Genomic DNA, 19,870 nt, shown 5'->3' with positions numbered 1-19,870 from the left:
ATGTATGTGAGAAATACTTAGAAAAACAATGGATTTGTATGTAGCATTTGTGGATCTGGAGAAGGCATATGATAGGGTGGATAGAGATGCTTTGTGGAAGATTTTAAGAGTATATGGTGTGGGAGTTAAGTTGCTAGAAGCTGTGAAAAGTTTTTATCAAGGATGTCAGGCATGTGTTTGAGAGGAAGAGAGAAAAGTAATTGGTTCCCAGTGAATGTCAGTTTGCAGCAGGTGTGCGTGATGCCTCCATGGTTGTTTAATTTGTTTATGGATAGATTGGTGAGGGAGGTGAATGTAAGAGTTTTGGAGAGAGGGCAAGTATGCAGTCTGTTGTGGATGAAAGGGCTTGGGAAGTGAGTCAGCTTTTGTTCGTTGGTGCTACAGCACTGGTGGCTGATTCAGGTGAAAAACTGCAAAAGTTGTTGACTGAGTTTGGGAAAGTGTGTGAAAGAAGAAAGTTGAGAGTAAGTGTGAATAAGAGCAAGGTTATTAGGTTCAGTAGGGTTGAGGGACAAGTTAACTGGGAGGTAAGTTTGAATGATGAAAAACTGGAGTAAGTGAGGTGATTTAGATATCTGGGGGTGGATTTACCTGCAGATGGAACCATGGAAGCTGAAGTGATTCACAGGATGGGGAAGGGAGGGAAGGTTCTGGGAGCGTTGAAGAATATGTAGAAGGCGAGAAAGTTATATCGGGGAGCAGAAATGTATATGTTGAAGGAATAGTGGTTCCAACAGTGTCATATGGTTGCGAGGCATAGGCTATAGGTAGGGTTGTGCGGAGGAGGGTCGATGTGTTGGAAATGAAATGTTTGAGGACAATATGTGGTGTGAGATGGTTTGATTAAGTAATGAAAGGGTAAGAGAGATGTGGGGTGGTTGAAAGAGTGTGGTTGAGAGAGCTGAAGAGGGTGTATTGAAATGATTTGGGCACATGGAGGGAATGAGCGAGGAAAGATTGACAAAGAGGATAGATGTGTCAGAGGTGGAGGGAAGAAGAAGTGATCAGGGCCAGAACGTACAGGAGGGTGAAAGGCATGCAAGGAATAGAGTGGATTGGAATGATGTAGTATATCGGGTCAATGTGCTGTCAATGGATTGATCCAGGGCATGTGAAGTATCTCGGATAAACTAAGGAAAGGTCTTTGGGGTCTGGTTTTGGAAAGGGAGCTGTGGTTTTGGTGCATTACACATGGCAGCTAGAGAGTGAGTGTGAATGAATGTGGCCTTTTTTATGTCCTTTGTGGCACTTCCTTGCTGGAGGAGGGGGGATGCTATTTCATGTGTGGCAGGTTGGCGACGGGAATGGATATAGGCAACAAGTATGGATATGTACAAGTGTATATATGTATATGTCTGTGTATGTATATGTATGTATACATTGAAATGTATATGTGTGTGTTTGGGTGTTTATGTATGTACAGGCATATGTGGGTGGGTTGGGCCATTCTTTTGTCTGTTTCCTTGCGCTACCTCGCAAACGTGTGAGATGGCGGTTAAGTGTAATAAGTGAAATATAAATACATATTTTTTTCTTTTTCATACCATATTTTTTTTTTTTTTTCTTTCCAAAAGAAGGAACAGAGAAGGGGGCTAGGTGAGGATATTCCCTCAAAGGCCCAGTTCTCTGTTCTTAACGCTACCTCGCTAACGCGGGAAATGGCAAATAGTTTGAAAGAAAAAAGAAGAAAAATATATATATATATATATATATATAGAAACACTGACATACACCTGTATGTATATATATATATATATATATATATATATATATATATATATAAAGTGTGTAAAGTGTGTGGAAGAAGAAAGTTAAGAGTAAATGTGAATAAGAGCAAGGTTATTAGGTACACTAGGGGTGAGGGTCAAGTCAATTGGGAGGTGAGTTTGAATGGAGAAAAACTGGAGGAAGTGAAGTGTTTTAGATATCTGGGAGTGGATCTGTCAGCGGATGGAACCATGGAAGCGGAAGTGGATCATAGGGTGGGGGAGGGGGCGAAAATTTTGGGAGCCTTGAAAAATGTGTGGAAGTCGAGAACATTATCTCGGAAAGCAAAAATGGGTATGTTTGAAGGAATAGTGGTTCCAACAATGTTGTATGGTTGCGAGGCATGGGCTATGGATAGAGATGTGCGCAGGAGGATGGATGTGCTGGAAATGAGATGTTTGAGGAAAATGTGTGGTGTGAGGTGGTTTGATCGAGTAAGTAACGTAAGGGTAAGAGAGATGTGTGGAAATAAAAAGAGCGTGGTTGAGAGAGCAGAAGAGGGTGTTTTGAAATGGTTTGGGCACATGGAGAGAATGAGTGAGGAAAGATTGACCAAGAGGATATATGTGTCGGAGGTGGAGGGAACGAGGAGAAGAGGGAGACCAAATTGGAGGTGGAAAGATGGAGTGAAAAAGATTTTGTATGATCGGGGCCTGAACATGCAGGAGGGTGAAAGGAGGGCAAGGAATAGAGTGAATTGGAGCGATGTGGTATACAGGGGTTGAAGTGCTGTCAGTGGATTGAATCAAGGCATGTGAAGCGTCTGGGGTAAACCATGGAAAGCTGTGTAGGTATGTATATTTGCGTGTGTGGACGTGTGTATGTACATGTGTATGGGGGGGGGTTGGGCCATTTCTTTCGTCTGTTTCCTTGCGCTACCTCGCAAACGCGGGAGACAGCGACAAAGTAAAAAAAAAAAAAAAAAAAAAAAATATATATATATATATATATATATATATATATATATATTATCCCTGGGGATAGGGGATTAAGAATACTTCCCACGTATTCCCTGCATGTCGTAGAAGGCGACTAAAAGGGGAGGGAGCAGGGGGCTGGAAATCCTCCCCTCGTTTTTTTTTTTTTTTTTTTTTTTTTTTTTTTTTTTTTTTTCCAAAAGAAGGAACAGAGAAGGGGGCTAGGTGAGGATATTCCCTCAAAGGCCCAGTTCTCTGTTCTTAACGCTACCTCGCTAACGCGGGAAATGGCAAATAGTTTGAAAGAAAAAAGAAGAAAAATATATATATATATATATATATAGAAACACCGACATACACCTGTATATATATATATATATATATATATATATATATAGAGATGCTCTGTGGAAGGTATTAAGAATATATGGTGTGGGAGGCAAGTTGCTAGAAGCAGTGAAAAGTTTTTATTGAGGATGTAAGGCATGTGTACGTGTGGGAAGAGAGGAAAGTGATTGGTTCTCAGTGAATGTAGGTTTGCGGCAGGGGTGTGTGATGTCTCCATGGTTGTTTAATTTGTTTATGGATGGGGTTGTTAGGGAGGTGAATGCAAGAGTCTTGGAAAGAGGGGCAAGTATGAAGTCTGTTGGGGATGAGAGAGCTTGGGAAGTGAGTCAGTTGTTGTTCGCTGATGATACAGCGCTGGTGGCGGATTCATGTGAGAAACTGCAGAAGCTGGTGACGGAGTTTGGTAAAGTGTGTGGAAGAAGAAAGTTAAGAGTAAATGTGAATAAGAGCAAGGTTATTAGGTACAGTAGGGTTGAGGGTCAAGTCAATTGGGAGGTGAGTTTGAATGGAGAAAAACTGGAGGAAGTGAAGTGTTTTAGATATCTGGGAGTGGATCTGTCAGCGGATGGAACCATGGAAGCGGAAGTGGATCATAGGGTGGGGGAGGGGGCGAAAATTTTGGGAGCCTTGAAAAATGTGTGGAAGTCGAGAACATTATCCCGGAAAGCAAAAATGGGTATGTTTGAAGGAATAGTAGTTCCAACAATGTTGTATGGTTGCGAGGCGTGGGCTATGGATAGAGTTGTGCGCAGGAGGATGGATGTGCTGGAAATGAGATGTTTGAGGATAATGTGTGGTGTGAGGTGGTTTGATCGAGTAAGTAACGTAAGGGTAAGAGAGATGTGTGGAAATAAAAAGAGCGTGGTTGAGAGAGCAGAAGAGGGTGTTTTGAAATGGTTTGGGCACATGGAGAGAATGAGTGAGGAAAGATTGACCAAGAGGATATATGTGTCGGAGGTGGAGGGAGCGAGGAGAAGAGGGAGACCAAATTGGAGGTGGAAAGATGGAGTGAAAAGGATTTTGTGTGATCGGGGCCTGAACATGCAGGAGGGTGAAAGGAGGGCAAGGAATAGAGTGAATTGGAGCGATGTGGTATACAGGGGTTGACGTGCTGTCAGTGGATTGAATCAAGGCATGTGAAGCGTCCGGGGTAAACCAAGGAAAGCTGTGTAGGTATGTATATTTGCGTGTGTGGACGTGTGTATGTACATGTGTATGGGGGGGTTTGGGCCATTTCTTTCGTCTGTTTCCTTGCGCTACCTCGCAAACGCGGGAGACAGCGACAAAGTAAAAAAAAAAAAAAAAAAAAATATATATATATATATATATATATATATATATATATATATATATATATATATATTATCCCTGGGGATAGGGGATTAAGAATACTTCCCACGTATTCCCTGCGTGTCGTAGAAGGCGACTAAAAGGGGAGGGAGCAGGAGGCTGGAAATCCTCCCCTCTTTTTTTTTTTTTTTTTTTTTTTTTTTTTTTTTTTCCAAAAGAAGGAACAGAGAATTGGGCCAGGTGAGGGTATTCCCTCAAAGGCCCAGTCCTCTGTTCTTAACGCTACCTTGCTAATGCGGGAAAATGGCGAATAGTTTGAAAGAAAAAAGAAAAAGAATATATTTTTTTTTTTTTTTTTTTTTTTTTTTTTTTATACTTTGTCGCTGTCTCCCGCGTTTGCGAGGTAGCGCAAGGAAACAGACGAAAGAAATGGCCCAACCCCCCCCCCCATACACATGTACATACACACGTCCACACACGCAAATATACATACCTACACAGCTTTCCATGGTTTACCCCAGACGCTTCACATGCCTTGCTTCAATCCACTGACAGCACGTCAACCCCTGTATACCACATGACTCCAATTCACTCTATTTCTTGCCCTCCTTTCACCCTCCTGCATGTTCAGGCCCCGATCACACAAAATCTTTTTCACTCCATCTTTCCACCTCCAATTTGGTCTCCCTCTTCTCCTCGTTCCCTCCACCTCCGACACATATATCCTCTTGGTCAATCTCTCCTCACTCATTCTCTCCATGTGCCCAAACCATTTCAAAACACCCTCTTCTGCTCTCTCAACCACGCTCTTTTTATTTCCACACCTCTCTCTTACCCTTACGTTACTTACTCGATCAAACCACCTCACACCACACATTGTCCTCAAACATCTCATTTCCAGCACATCCATCCTCCTGCGCACATCTCTATCCATAGCCCACGCCTCGCAACCATACAACATTGTTGGAACCACTATTCCCTCAAACATACCCATTTTTGCTTTCCGAGATAATGTTCTCGACTTCCACACATTTTTCAAGGCTCCCAAAATTTTCGCCCCCTCCCCCACCCTATGATCCACTTCCGCTTCCATGGTTCCATCCGCTGACAGATCCACTCCCAGATATCTAAAACACTTCACTTCCTCCAGTTTTTCTCCATTCAAACTCACCTCCCAATTGACTTGACCCTCACCCCTACTGTACCTAATAACCTTGCTCTTATTCACATTTACTTTCAACTTTCTTCTTCCACACACTTTACCAAACTCAGTCACCAGCTTCTGCAGTTTCTCACATGAATCAGCCACCAGCGCTGTATCATCAGCGAACAACAACTGACTCACTTCCCAAGCTCTCTCATCCCCAACAGACTTCATACTTGCCCCTCTTTCCAGGACTCTTGCATTTACCTCCCTTACAACCCCATCCATAAACAAATTAAACAACCATGGAGACATCACACACCCCTGCCGCAAACCTACATTCACTGAGAACCAATCACTTTCCTCTCTTCCTACACGTACACATGCCTTACATCCTCGATAAAAACTTTTCACTGCTTCTAACAACTTGCCTCCCACACCATATATTCTTAATACCTTCCACAGAGCATCTCTATCAACTCTATCATATGCCTTCTCCAGATCCATAAATGCTACATACAAATCCATTTGCTTTTCTAAGTATTTCTCACATACATTCTTCAAAGCAAACACCTGATCCACACATCCTCTACCACTTCTGAAACCGCACTGCTCTTCCCCAATCTGATGCTCTGTACATGCCTTCACCCTCTCAATCAATACCCTCCCATATAATTTACCAGGAATACTCAACAAACTTATACCTCTGTAATTTGAGCACTCACTCTTATCCCCTTTGCCTTTGTACAATGGCACTATGCACGCATTCCGCCAATCCTCAGGCACCTCACCATGAGTCATACATACATTAAATAACCTTACCAACCAGTCAACAATACAGTCACCCCCTTTCTTAATAAATTCCACTGCAATGCCATCCAAACCTGCTGCCTTGCCGGCTTTCATCTTCCGCAAAGCTTTTACTACCTCTTCTCTGTTTACCAAATCATTTTCCCTAACCCTCTCACTTTGATGACAGAGTGGCAGATATAGGGTGTTTTGGTCGAGGTGGTGTGCAAAAAGAATATATATATATATATATATATATATATATATATATCTTTTGTGCAATCCATCACTGATTCCCTAAATACATCCCATTCCTCCCCCACTCCCCTTACTTCCATTGTTCTCACCTTTTTCCATTCTGTACTCAGTCTCTCCTGGTACTTCCTCACACAGGTCTCCTTCCCAAGCTCACTTACTCTCACCACCCTCTTCACCCCAACATTCACTCTTCTTTTCTGAAAACCCATACAAATCTTCACCTTAGCCTCCACAAGATAATGATCAGACATCCCTCCAGTTGCACCTCTCAGCCCATTAACATCCAAAAGTCTCTCTTTCGCACGCCTGTCAATTAACACGTAATCCAATAACGCTCTCTGGCCATCTCTCCTACTTACATAAGTATACTTATGTATATCTCGCTTTTTAAACCAGGTATTCCCAATCATCAGTCCTTTTTCAGCACATAAATCTACAAGCTCTTCACCATTTCCATTTACAACACTGAACACCCCATGTATACCAATTATTCCCTCAACTGCCACATTACTCACCTTTGCATTCAAATCACCCATCACTATGGGAATCAGTGATGGATTGCGCAAAAGATGCTTGTGGCATGAGAAGAGTGGGAGGTGGGTTGATCAGAAAGGGTAGTGAGTGGTGGGATGAAGAAGTAAGAGTATTAGTGAAAGAGAAGAGAGAGGCATTTGGACGATTTTTGCAGGGAAAAAATGCAATTGAGTGGGAGAAGTATAAAAGAAAGAGACAGGAGGTCAAGAGAAAGGTGCAAGAGGTGAAAAAAAGGGCAAATGAGAGTTGGGGTGAGAGACTATCAGTAAATTTTAGGGAGAATAAAAAGATGTTCTGGAAGGAGGTAAATAGGGTGCGTAAGACAAGGGAGCAAATGGGAACTTCAGTGAAGGGCGTAAATGGGGAGGTGATAACAAGTAGCGGTGATGTGAGAAGGAGATGGAATGAGTATTTTGAAGGTTTGTTGAATGTGTCTGATGACAGAGTGGCAGATAAAGGGTGTTTTGGTCGAGATGGTGTGCAAAGTGAGAGGGTTAGGGAAAATGATTTGGTAAACAGAGAAGAGGTAGTGAAAGCTTTGCGGAAGATGAAAGCCGGCAAGGCAGCAGGTTTGGATGGTATTGCAGTGGAATTTATTAAAAAAGGGGGTGACTGTATTGTTGACTGGTTGGTAAGGTTATTTAATGTATGTATGACTCATGGTGAGGTGCCTGAGGATTGGCAGAATGCGTGCATAGTGCCATTGTACAAAGGCAAAGGGGATAAGAGTGAGTGCTCAAATTACAGAGGTATAAGTTTGTTGAGTATTCCTGGTAAATTATATGGGAAGGTATTGATTGAGAGGGTGAAGGCATGTACAGAGCATCAGATTGGGGAAGAGCAGTGCGGTTTCAGAAGTGGTAGAGGATGTGTGGATCAGGTGTTTGCTTTGAAGAATGTATGTGAGAAATACTTAGAAAAGCAAATGGATTTGTATGTAGCATTTATGGATCTGGAGAAGGCATATGATAGAGTTGATAGAGATGCTCTGTGGAAGGTATTAAGAATGTATGGTGTGGGAGGCAAGTTGTTAGAAGCAGTGAAAAGATATATATATATATATATATATATATATATATATATATATATATATATATATATATATATTTGAAGAATGTATGTAAGAAATACTTAGAAAAGCAAATGGATTTGTATGTAGCATTTATGGATCTGGAGAAGGCATATGATAGAGTTGATAGAGATGCTCTGTGGAAGGTATTAAGAATATATGGTGTGGGAGGCAAGTTGTTAGAAGCAGTGAAAAGTTTTTATCGAGGATGTAAGGCATGTGTACGTGTAGGAAGAGAGGAAAGTGATTGGTTCTCAGTGAATGTAGGTTTGCGGCAGGGGTGTGTGATGTCTCCATGGTTGTTTAATTTGTTTATGGATGGGGTTGTTAGGGAGGTGAATGCAAGAGTTTTGGAAAGAGGGGCAAGTATGAAGTCTGTTGGGGATGAGAGAGCTTGGGAAGTGAGTCAGTTGTTGTTCGCTGATGATACAGCGCTGGTGGCTGATTCATGTGAGAAACTGCAGAAGCTGGTGACTGAGTTTGGTAAAGTGTGTGAAAGAAGAAAGTTAAGAGTAAATGTGAATAAGAGCAAGGTTATTAGGTACAGTAGGGTTGAGGGTCAAGTCAATTGGGAGGTGAGTTTGAATGGAGAAAAACTGGAGGAAGTGAAGTGTTCTAGATATCTGGGAGTGGATCTGGCAGCGGATGGAACCATGGAAGCGGAAGTGGATCATAGGGTGGGGGAGGGGGCGAAAATTCTGGGAGCCTTGAAGAATGTGTGGAAGTCGAGAACATTATCTCGGAAAGCACAAATGGGTATGTTTGAAGGAATAGTGGTTCCAACAATGTTGTATGGTTGCGAGGCGTGGGCTATGGATAGAGTTGTGCGCAGGAGGATGGATGTGCTGGAAATGAGATGTTTGAGGACAATGTGTGGTGTGAGGTGGTTTGATCGAGTAAGTAACGTAAGGGTAAGAGAGATGTGTGGAAATAAAAAGAGCGTGGTTGAGAGAGCAGAAGAGGGTGTTTTGAAATGGTTTGGGCACATGGAGAGAATGAGTGAGGAAAGATTGACCAAGAGGATATATGTGTCGGAGGTGGAGGGAACGAGGAGAAGTGGGAGACCAAATTGGAGGTGGAAAGATGGGGTGAAACAGATTTTGTGTGATCGGGGCCTGAACATGCAGGAGGGTGAAAGGAGGGCAAGGAATAGAGTGAATTGGAGTAATGTGGTATACCGGGGTTGACGTGCTGTCAGTGGATTGAATCAAGGCATGTGAAGCGTCTGGGGTAAACCATGGAAAGCTGTGTAGGTATGTATATTTGCGTGTGTGGACGTATGTATATACATGTGTATGGGGGTGGGTTGGGCCATTTCTTTCGTCTGTTTCCTTGCACTACCTCACAAACGCGGGAGACAGCGACAAAGCAAAAAAAAAAAAAAAAAATTATTTATTTATTTATTTATTTATTTATTTTGCTTTGTCGCTGTCTCCCGCGTTTGCTAGGTAGCGCAAGGAAACAGACGAAAGAAATGGCCCAACCCACTCCCATACACAATGTATATACATACACGTCCACACACGCAAATATACATACCTATACATCTCAATGTACACATATATATACACACACAGACACATACATATATACCCATGCACACAATTGACACTGTCTGCCTTTATTCATTCCCACCGCCACCTCGCCACACATGGAATACCATCCCCCTCCCCCCTCATGTGTGCGAGGTAGCACTAGGAAAAGACAACAAAGGCCCCATTTGTTCACACTCAGTCTCTAGCTGTCATGCAATAATGCCTGAAACCACAGCTCCCTTTCCACATCCAGGCCCCACACAACTTTCCATGGTTTACCCCAGACGCTTCACATGCCCTGATTCAATCCACTGACAGCACGTCAACCCCGGTATACCACATCGATCCAATTCACTCTATTCCTTGCCCTCCTTTCACCCTCCTGCATGTTCAGTCCCCGATCACACAACATCTTTTTCACTCCATCTTTCCACCTCCAATTTGGTCTCCCACTTCTCCTCGTTCCCTCCACCTCCGACACATATATCCTCTTGGTCAATCTTTCCTCACTCATTCTTTCCATGTGCCCAAACCATTTCAAAACACCCTCTTCTGCTCTCTCAACCACGCTATTTTTATTTCCACACATCTCTCTAACCGTTACGTTACTTACTCGATCAAACCACCTCACACCACACATTGTCCTCAAACATCTCATTTCCAGCACATCCACCCTCCTGCGCACAACTCTATCCATAGCCCACGCCTCGCAACCATACAACATTGTTGGAACCACTATTCCTTCAAACACACCCACACACACACATATACATACCTATACATTTCAATGTATACATACATATACATACACATACATATATATATTTATATAAACATGTACATATTCATATTAGCAGCCTTCATACAATTCCATTGCCACCCCACCACACATGAAATAGCATCCCTCCCCTCCGCACTCACGTGCACGCGAGAGAGGTAGTGCTAGGAAAAGACAAAAAAGGCCACACTCGTTCACACTCAGTCTCTAGCGCCCTTTCCACATCCAGGCCCCACAGACCTTTCCTTGGTTTTCCCGAGATGCTTCACATGCCCTGGCTCAATCCATTGACATCACATTGACCCCGATATACCACATCATTCCAATTCATTCTATTCCTTGCACACCTCTCACCTTCCTGTATGTTCAGACCCCAACTGCTCAAAATCTTTTTCACTCCATCCTTCCACCTCCAATTTGGTGTCCTGCTTCTCCTCATTCCCTTTACCTCTGACACATATATCCTCTTTGTCAAGCTTTTCCCACTCATTTCGATCCATGTGTCCAAACCATTTCAACACACCCTTTTCTGCTCTCTCAACCACACTTTTTATTACCACACATCCCTCTTACCCTTTCATTCCTTACTCGATCAAACCACCCCACACCACATATTGCCCTCATACATCTCATTTCCAACACATCCACCTTCCTCCGCACAACCCTATCAATAGCCCATGCCTCGCAACCATATAACATTGTTGTAACCACTATTCCTTCAAACATACCATTTTTGCTCTCCGAGATAATGTTCTTGCCTTCCACATCTTCTTCAACGCTCCCAGAACCTTTGCCCCCTTCACCTCCCTGTGACTCACTTCCACTTCCATGGTTCCATCTGCTGCTAAGTCCCCTTCCAGATATCTAAAACACTTTATGTCCTCCAGTTTTTCCCATTCAAACTTACCTCGCACTTAATTTGTCCCTCTACCCTACTGTACCTAATAACCTTGCTCTTATTCACATTTACTCTCAACCTTCATCTTTCATACACTTTACCACTCAGTCACCAACTTCTGCAGTTTCTCACCCAAATCAACCACCAGTGCTGTAACATTAGCGAACAACAACTGACTCGCTTCCCAAGCCCACTCATCCAAAACAGACTGTATACTTGCCCCTCTCTCCAAAACTCTTGCTTTCACCTCCCTAACCAACCCATCCAAAAATGAATTAAATAACCCTGGAGACATCATGCACCCATGCTGCAAACCAACATTCACTGGGAATCAATCACTTTCATCTCTTCCTACTCGTACATGTGCCTTACATCCTTGTTAAAAACTCACTGCTTCTAGCAGCTTACCTCCCACACCAAATACTCTTAAGACCTTCCACAAAGCATCTCTATCAACACTGTCATATGTCTTCTGCAGATCCACAAATCCTACTAACAAATTCATCTGTTGTTCTAGATATTTCCCACAAACATTCTTCAAAGCAAACACCTGATCCACACATCCTCTACCACTTCTGAAACCACACTGCTCCTCCCCAATCTGATGCTCTGTACGTGCCTTCACCCTCTCAATCAATACCCTCCCACAATTTTCCAGGAGTACTCAACAGATGTATGCCTCTTTCGTTTGAACACTCACCTTTATCCCCTTTCCCTTTATACAATGGTACTATGCATGCATTCTGCCAATCCTCAAGCACTTCACCATGATCTACACATACAATGAATAACCATACCAATCAATCAACAACACAGTCACCCCCCTTTCTTGATAATTTTTTCTGCAATACCATCTACCACCTCTCTTCTCTTAACCAAACCATTCTCCCTAACCCTCTCACTTTGCCCCGACCAAAACACCCTACATCTGCAACACTATCATCAAATGCATTCAACAAACCTTCAAAAACTCTTTTCATCTCATTTTCACTTCATCACTACTTGTTAGCACTTCCCCACTCGCCCCCTTCACCGATGTTCCCATTTGTTCTCTTGTCTTACGCACATTATTTACTTTCATCCAGAACATCTCTCTATTCTCCCTAAAGTTTAATGAAACACTCTCCCCCCAACTCCCATTTACCCTCTTTTTCAACTCTTGCACCTTCCTCTTGACCTCCTACCACTTTCTGTTATACATCTCCCAGTCATTTGCACTCCTTCCTTGTATCTTCCAAACGCCTTTCTTTTCTCTTTCACTAACAACTTTATTTCTTCATCCAACCACTCACTACCCTTTCTAATCTGCCCACCTCCCACCTTTCTCATGTCACATACATATTTTGCACGAGCCGTCATTGCTTTCCTAAATACATTTCGTTCTTCACCCACTCCCCTCACATCATTTGCTCTCACCTTTTGCTAATTTACACTCAGTCTCTCTCATTACTTCCTCACACTAGTCTCCTTTCCAAGCTCATTTATGCTCTCTACTCTCTTTGCCCCAACATCCTCTCTTCTTTTTTGTAAACCTATACAAATCTTCCTCTTTGCCTCAAGATAGTGATCAGACATCCCACTAGCTGCCCCTCTCATCACATTAACATCCAAAAGCCTCTCTTTTACACGTCTGTCAATTAACACGTAATCTAATAATGCCCTTTGATCATCTCTCCTACAAAAATATTTGTACTTATGTATATCTCTCTTTTTAAACCAGGTGTTCCCAATCATCAGTCATTTTTCAGCCCCCATATCCTAAAGCCCTTTACCATTTCCATTCACAACACTGGAAACCCTATGTAGACCAATTATAACCTCAGTTGCCACATTACTCAACTTCACTTTTAAATCACCCATCACTTATACCTAGTCTCATGCACAGCTGCTGACACACTCACTCAGCTGCTCCCAAAATACTTTCCTCACAAGATCTTTCTTCTCATGACCAGGTGCATAAGCACCCATGTCTCTCCATCTACTTTCAGTTTTACTCACATCAGTCTAGAATTTACTTTCTTACACTCCGTCACACACTCTCACAACTCCTGCTTCAGGAGTAGCACTCCTCCTTTCTTAGCTCTTGTCCTCTCACCAACCCCTGACTTTACTTACATGACTGTTCCAAAACCTTCTCCCTTTCCCTTGAGCTTCATTTCACTCTGAGCCAGAAAATCCAGGTTTCCTTCCTCAAACATACTACCTCTCTCTCCTTTCTTCTCATCTTGGTTCATCTTCACACATGTTGACACAATCTGAACCTTCGAGGAGGATGAGCTCATCTGTTTCCTCTTTTAGAAATTGAAATCAAGAAGGGGAAGGGGCTTCCAGCCCCCCTGCTTCCACATGTACAGAGCATCAGACTGAGGAGGAACAGTGTGATTTCAGAAGTGGTAGAGGATGTGGATCAGGTGTTTGCTTTGAAAAATATATGTAAGAAATATTTAGAAAAACAGATGGATTTATATGTAGCATCTATGGATCTGAAGAAGACTTATCATGTGGTTGGAGATGCCTTCTGGAAGGTCCTAAGAGTATATGGTGTGGGAGGTAAGCTGCTAGAAGTAGTGAGAAGTTTTTATCAAGGATGTATGGCATGTGTATGGGTAGGAAGAGAAGAGAGTGATTGGTTCCCAGTGAAGATCGGTCTATTGGAAGGGTTTGTGATGTTCCCATGGTTGTTTAATTTGTGTATGGATGGGATGGTTAGGGAGGTAAATCAAGAGTTTTGGAGAGAGGGGCGAGTATGCAGTCTGTTGTTATTTGTCGATGATACAGCACTGGTGGTTGATTTGAATGAGAAACAGCAGAAGTTGGTGAGTGAGTTTGGAAAAGTGTGTGAAAGGAGAAAGTTGAGAGTAAATATGAATATCCCTGGGAATAGGGGAGAAAGAATACTTCCCACGCATTCCTCACGTGTCGTAGAAGGTGACTAAAGGGGACGGGAGCAGGGGGGCCAGAAACCCTCCCCTCCATGTATTTTAACTTTCTAAAAGGGGAAATAGAAGAAGGAGTCACGTGAGGAGTGCTCATCCTCCTCGAAGGCTCAGATTGGGGTGTCTAAATGTGTGTGGATGTAACCAAGATGAGAAAAAAGGAGAGATAGGTAGTATGTTTGAGGAAAGGAACCTGGATGTTTTGGCTCTGAGTGAAATGAAGCTCAAGGGTAAAGGGGAAGAGTGGTTTGGGAATGTCTTGGGAGTAAAGTCAGGGGTTAGTGAGAGGACAAGAGCAAGGGAAGGAGTAGCACTATTCCTGCATCAGGAGTTGTGGGAGAATGTGATAGAGTGTAAGAAAGTAAATTCTAGATTGATATGAGTAAAACTGAAAGTTGATGGAGAGAGATGGGTGATTATTGGTGCATATGCACCTGGGCATGAGAAGAAAGATCATGAGAGGCAAGTGTTTTGGGAGCAGCTGAATGAGTGTGTTAGTGGTTTTGATGCACAAGACCTGGTTATAGTGATGGGTGATTTGAATGCAGAGGTGAGTAATGTGGCAGTTGAGGGAATAATTGGTATACATGGAGTGTTCAGTGTTGTAAATGGAAATGGTGAAGAGCTTGTAGATTTATGTGCTGAAAAAGGACTGGTGATTGGGAATACCTGGTTCAAAAAGCGAGATATACATAAGTACACGTATGTAAGTAGGAGAGATGGCCAGAGAGCGTTATTGGATTACGAGTTAATTGATAGACGCACAAAAGAGAGACTTTTGGATGTTAATGTGCTGAGAGGTGCAACTGGAGGGATGTCTGATCATTATCTTGTGGAGGCGAAGGTGAAGATTTGTGGAGGTTTTCAGAAAAGAAGAGAGAATGTTGGGGTGAAGAGAGTGGTGAGAGTAAGTGAGCTTGGGAAGGAGACTTGTGTGAGGAAGTACCAGGAGAGACTGAGTACAGAATGGAAAAAGGTGAGAACAGAGGAGGTAAGGGGAGTGGGGGAGGAATGGGATGTATTTAGGGAAGCAGTGATGGCTTGCGCAAAAGATGCTTGTGGCATGAGAAGTGTGGGAGGTGGGTTGATTAGAAAAGGTAGTGAGTGGTGGGATGAAGAAGTAAGATTATTAGTGAAAGAGAAGAGAATGCAATTTGGATGATTTTGCAGGGAAAAAATGCAAAGAGTGGGAGAGGTATAAAAGAAAGGGGCAGGAGGTCAAGAGAAAGGTGCAAGAGGTGAAAAAGAGGGCAAATGAGAGTTGGGGTGAGAGAGTATCATTAAATTTCAAGGAGAATAAAAAGATGTTTTGGAAGGAGGTAAATAAAGTGCGTAAGACAAGGGAGCAAATGGGAACTTCAGTTAAGGGGGCTAATGGGGAGGTGATAACAAGTAGTGGTGATGTGAGAAGGAGATGGAGTGAGTATTTTGAAGGTTTGTTGAATGTGTTTGATGATAGAGTGGCAGATATAGGATGTTTTGGTCGAGGTGGGGTGCAAAGTGAGAGGGTTAGGGAAAATGATTTGGTAAATAGAGAAGAGGTAGTAAAAGCGTTGGGGAAGATGAAAGCCGGCAAGGCAGCAGGTTTGGATGGTATTTCAGTGGAATTTATTAAAAAAGGTGGTGACTGTATTGTTGACTGGTTGGTAAGGTTATTTAATATATGTATGATTCATGGTGAGGTGCCTGAGGATTGGCGGAATGCTTGCATAGTGCCATTGTACAAAGGCAAAGGGGATAAGAGTGAGTGCTCAAATTACAGAGGTATAAGTTTGTTGAGTATTCCTGGTAAATTATATGGGAGGGTATTGATTGAGAGGGTGAAGGCATGTACAGAGCATCAGATTGGGGAAGAGCAGTGTGGTTTTAGAAGTGGTAGAGGATGTGTGGATCAGGTGTTTGCTTTGAAGAATGTATGTGAGAAATACTTAGAAAAACAAATGGATTTGTATGTAGCATTTATTGATCTGGAGAAGGCATATGATAGAGTTGATAGAGATGCTCTGTGGAAGGTTTTAAGAATATATGGTGTGGGAGGCAAGTTGTTAGAAGCAGTGAAAAGTTTTTATCGAGGATGTAAGGCATGTGTACATGTAGGAAGAGAGGAAAGTGATTGGTTCTCAGTGAATGTAGGTTTGCGGCAGGGGTGTGTGATGTCTCCATGATTGTTTAATTTGTTTATGGATGGGGTTGTTAGGGAGGTGAATGCAAGAATTTTGGAAAGAGGGGCAAGTATGCAGTCTGTTCTGGATGAGAGAGCTTGGGAAGTGAGTCAGTTGTTGTTCGCTGATGATACAGCGCTGGTGGCTGATTCATGTAAGAAACTGCAGAAGCTGGCGACTGAGTTTGGTAAAGTGTGTGAAAGAAGAAAGTTAAGAGTAAATGTGAATAAGAGCAAGGTTATTAGGTACAGTTGGGTTGAGGGTCAAGTCAGTTGGGAGGTAAGTTTGAATGGAGAAAAACTGGAGGAAGTAAAGTGTTTTAAATATCTGGGAGTGGAACTGGCAGCAGATGGAACCATGGAAGCGGAAGTGAATCATAGGGTGGGGGAGGGGGCGAAAATTCTGGGAGCCTTGAAGAATGTTTGGAAGTCGAGAACATTATCTCGAAAAGCAAAAATGGGTATTTTTGAAGGAATAGTGGTTGCAACAATGTTGTATGGTTGCGAGGCGTGGGCTGTGGATAGAGTTGTGTGCAGGATGGTGGATGTGCTGGAAATGAGATGTTTAAGGATAATATGTGGTGTGAAGTGGTTTGATCGAGTAAGTAATGTAAGGGTAAGAGAGATGTGTGGAAATAAAAAGAGTGTGGTTGAGGGAGCAGAAGAGGGTGTTTTGAAATGGTTTGGTCACATGGAGAGAATGAGTGAGAAAAGATTGACCAAGAGGTTATATGTGTCAGCTGTGGAGGGAACGAGGAGAAGTGGGAGACCAAATTGGAGGTGGAAAGATGGAGTGAAAAAGATTTTGAGTGATCAGGGCCTCAACATGCAGGAGGGTGAAAGGCGTGCAAGGAATAGAGTGAATTGGAACGATGTGGTATGCCGGGGTCGACATGCTGTCAATGGATTGAACCAGGGCATGTGAAGCGTCTGGGGTAAACCGTGGAAAGTTGTGTGGGGCCTGGATGTGGAAAGGGAGCTGTGGTTTCGGTGCATTATTACATGACAGCTAGAGACTGAGTGTGAACGAATGGGGCCTTTGGTGTCTTTTCCTAGCGCTACCTCGCACACATGAGGGGGGAGGGGGTTGTTATTCTATGTGTGGCGAGATGGCGATGGGAACAAATAAAGGCAGACAGTATGAATTATGTACATGTGTATATATGTTTATGTCTGTGTGTGTATATATATGTGTACATTGAGATGTATAGGTATGTATATTTGCGTGTGTGGACGTGTATGTATATACATGTATATGTGGGCGGGTTGGGCCATTCTTTCGTCTGTTTCCTTGCGCTACCTCACTAATGCGGGAGACAGCGACAAAGCAAAATAAATAAAAGAAAAATATATAAGAGCAAAGTTATTAGGTTCAGTAGTGTTGAGGGACAAATTAGTTGGGATGTATGTTTGAATGGAGAAAAATTGGAGGAAGTGAAGTGTTCTAGATATTTAGGAGTGAACTTAGCAGTGAGTGGAACTATGGAAGAGGAAGTGAGTCACAGGGTGCGGGGAGGGGGCGAAGGTTCTGGGAGCAATGAAGCATGTGTGAAAGGAGAGAATGTTATCTTGAATAGCAAAAATGGGTATGTCGAAAGGAATAGCAGTGTCAACAGTATTATATGGTTTCAAGGCATAGGCCATAGATAGAGGTGTACGGAGGAGGGTGGATGTGTTGGAAATGAAATGTTCGAGGACAATATGTGGTTTGATCAAGTAAATAATGAAAGGGTAAGAGAGATGTGTGGAAATAAAATGAGTGTGGTTAAGAGAGCAGAAGAGGGTGTGTTGAAATGGTTTGGACATGTGGAGAAAATGAGTAAGGAAAGATTGATAAAGAGGATATATGTGTCAGAGGTGGAGGGAAGAAGGAGAAGCAGGAGACCAAGTTGGAGGTGGAAGGATGGAGTGAAAAGATATTGTGTGATCAGGGCCTGAACATACAGGAGGGTGAGAGGCATGCAAGGAATAGAGTGAATTGGAACAATGTGGTATACCAGGGTCGACGTGCTGTCAGTGGACTGAACCAGGTCACGTGAAACATCTTGGGTAAACCATGGAAAGGTCTGTGGGGCCTGTATAGGGAGCTGTGATTTTGGTGCATTTTACATGTCAGCTAGAGACTGTGAACAAATGTGGCCTTTTTTGTCTGTTTTTCTGGCACTGTTTTGCTGAAGCAGGGAGGTAGCAATGCTGTTTCCTGTGGTGTGGCATAGCGCCAGGAATGGATGAAGGCAAGCAAGTATGAACATGTACATGTGTATATATGTATATGTCTGTGTACATGTATTTATATTTGTATATGTTGATATGTATGTGTATGTATATGTGCATTTATAGGCATTTATGGATATATGGATATATATGAGTGGATGGGCCATTCTACGTCTGTTTACTGGTGCTACCTTGCTGATGCAGGAGACAGCAATCAATTATAAAAGAAATAAATGTAAAACAATATCAACTAAAAAAATATGAAGTTATTGATTTTGCTGCATTGTTTTCTCTCAAACTTCACCAGAATGAAGCAGCACTTAGATACTTATTTTTTTTTACAATTTTTATGAGTTAAATACCCAAAGGCCCCCTGTCTCACTACTATTTTCTCTTTGTCAGAATTTTATGATTTAAGCACAGTATCAGTCACCCATAAGACTTAGATGGGGAAAGCTTTTGTTCAGGAATTCAACCTTTGATATAGAATAGGCTTCATTTCCTTGACTTATGACAGTTTAGTGTGCATCAAGTGTTTCTGGAATGTAACCCTGTTGCAAGTTTAAGTATACTTGTAGTGTTTTTATAGTTCCATTTTTTACAGTTGCATTATCAGTAATCATTATTAATTTTACTTCCAGTCTTCAGTATTATATGATATAATCACTTGACTTTCTAAATCTTAGAAGTACATCAACACAACATGACTTATATTTTCATTTGAACATTACATATATTGTACAAGTGTAAATCCTGTAAAGATGAACAATGTACAAAGCATGCCTTTGCTCTGAGGAGTGATTTATGATTTGAGAAAATCTGAATGTAATACAGGCACACCACCAATTTTCAGCCACTCTTGTTTCCAAAGCCTTGCCGGATTAACCATTTTGTCGGACCAACCGTGATCACATAATGATAATTCATCAACACACCTCTAACCCATTAATTATACATCTTCCATGTGTCTAAAGTATACCATGGACTGCTAGAAATGTAAGTTAAACAAATATTAAATGTTTGAGTACCCTAAGATGGTAAGTCTGTCCTTAGATTGTTTGAATCCTGTTAGGTGTTCTTCGTTTTCTGTTGTTAGTGTTTTCCTAGGTGTGTAACGCCAGAATAATGCAGTTTCGTCTGCATTATACACCTGCTCAGGACTGAGGTGCTCGTCAACTACGAGTTTTGCAAATTCGTCCACATACTCGGTAGTTCCTTCGTGGTTTACAGAC

General features: G+C 42.4%; 1 protein-coding gene across 1 annotated transcript in view; it reads left to right on the top strand.

The window, feature by feature from the left end:
• LOC139749133 (sorting nexin-25-like) overlaps positions 1-19,870 on the top strand; it is a 455,484-nt gene that overhangs the window by 218,967 nt on the left and 216,647 nt on the right.

The sequence above is a fragment of the Panulirus ornatus genome, chromosome 6 (genome assembly GCF_036320965.1).
Source record: "Panulirus ornatus isolate Po-2019 chromosome 6, ASM3632096v1, whole genome shotgun sequence".
Taxonomy (NCBI): Eukaryota; Metazoa; Arthropoda; class Malacostraca; order Decapoda; family Palinuridae; genus Panulirus; species Panulirus ornatus.
The sequence above is the reverse complement of the archived record's forward strand: the minus strand, read 5'-3'. Positions and strand labels throughout refer to the sequence as shown.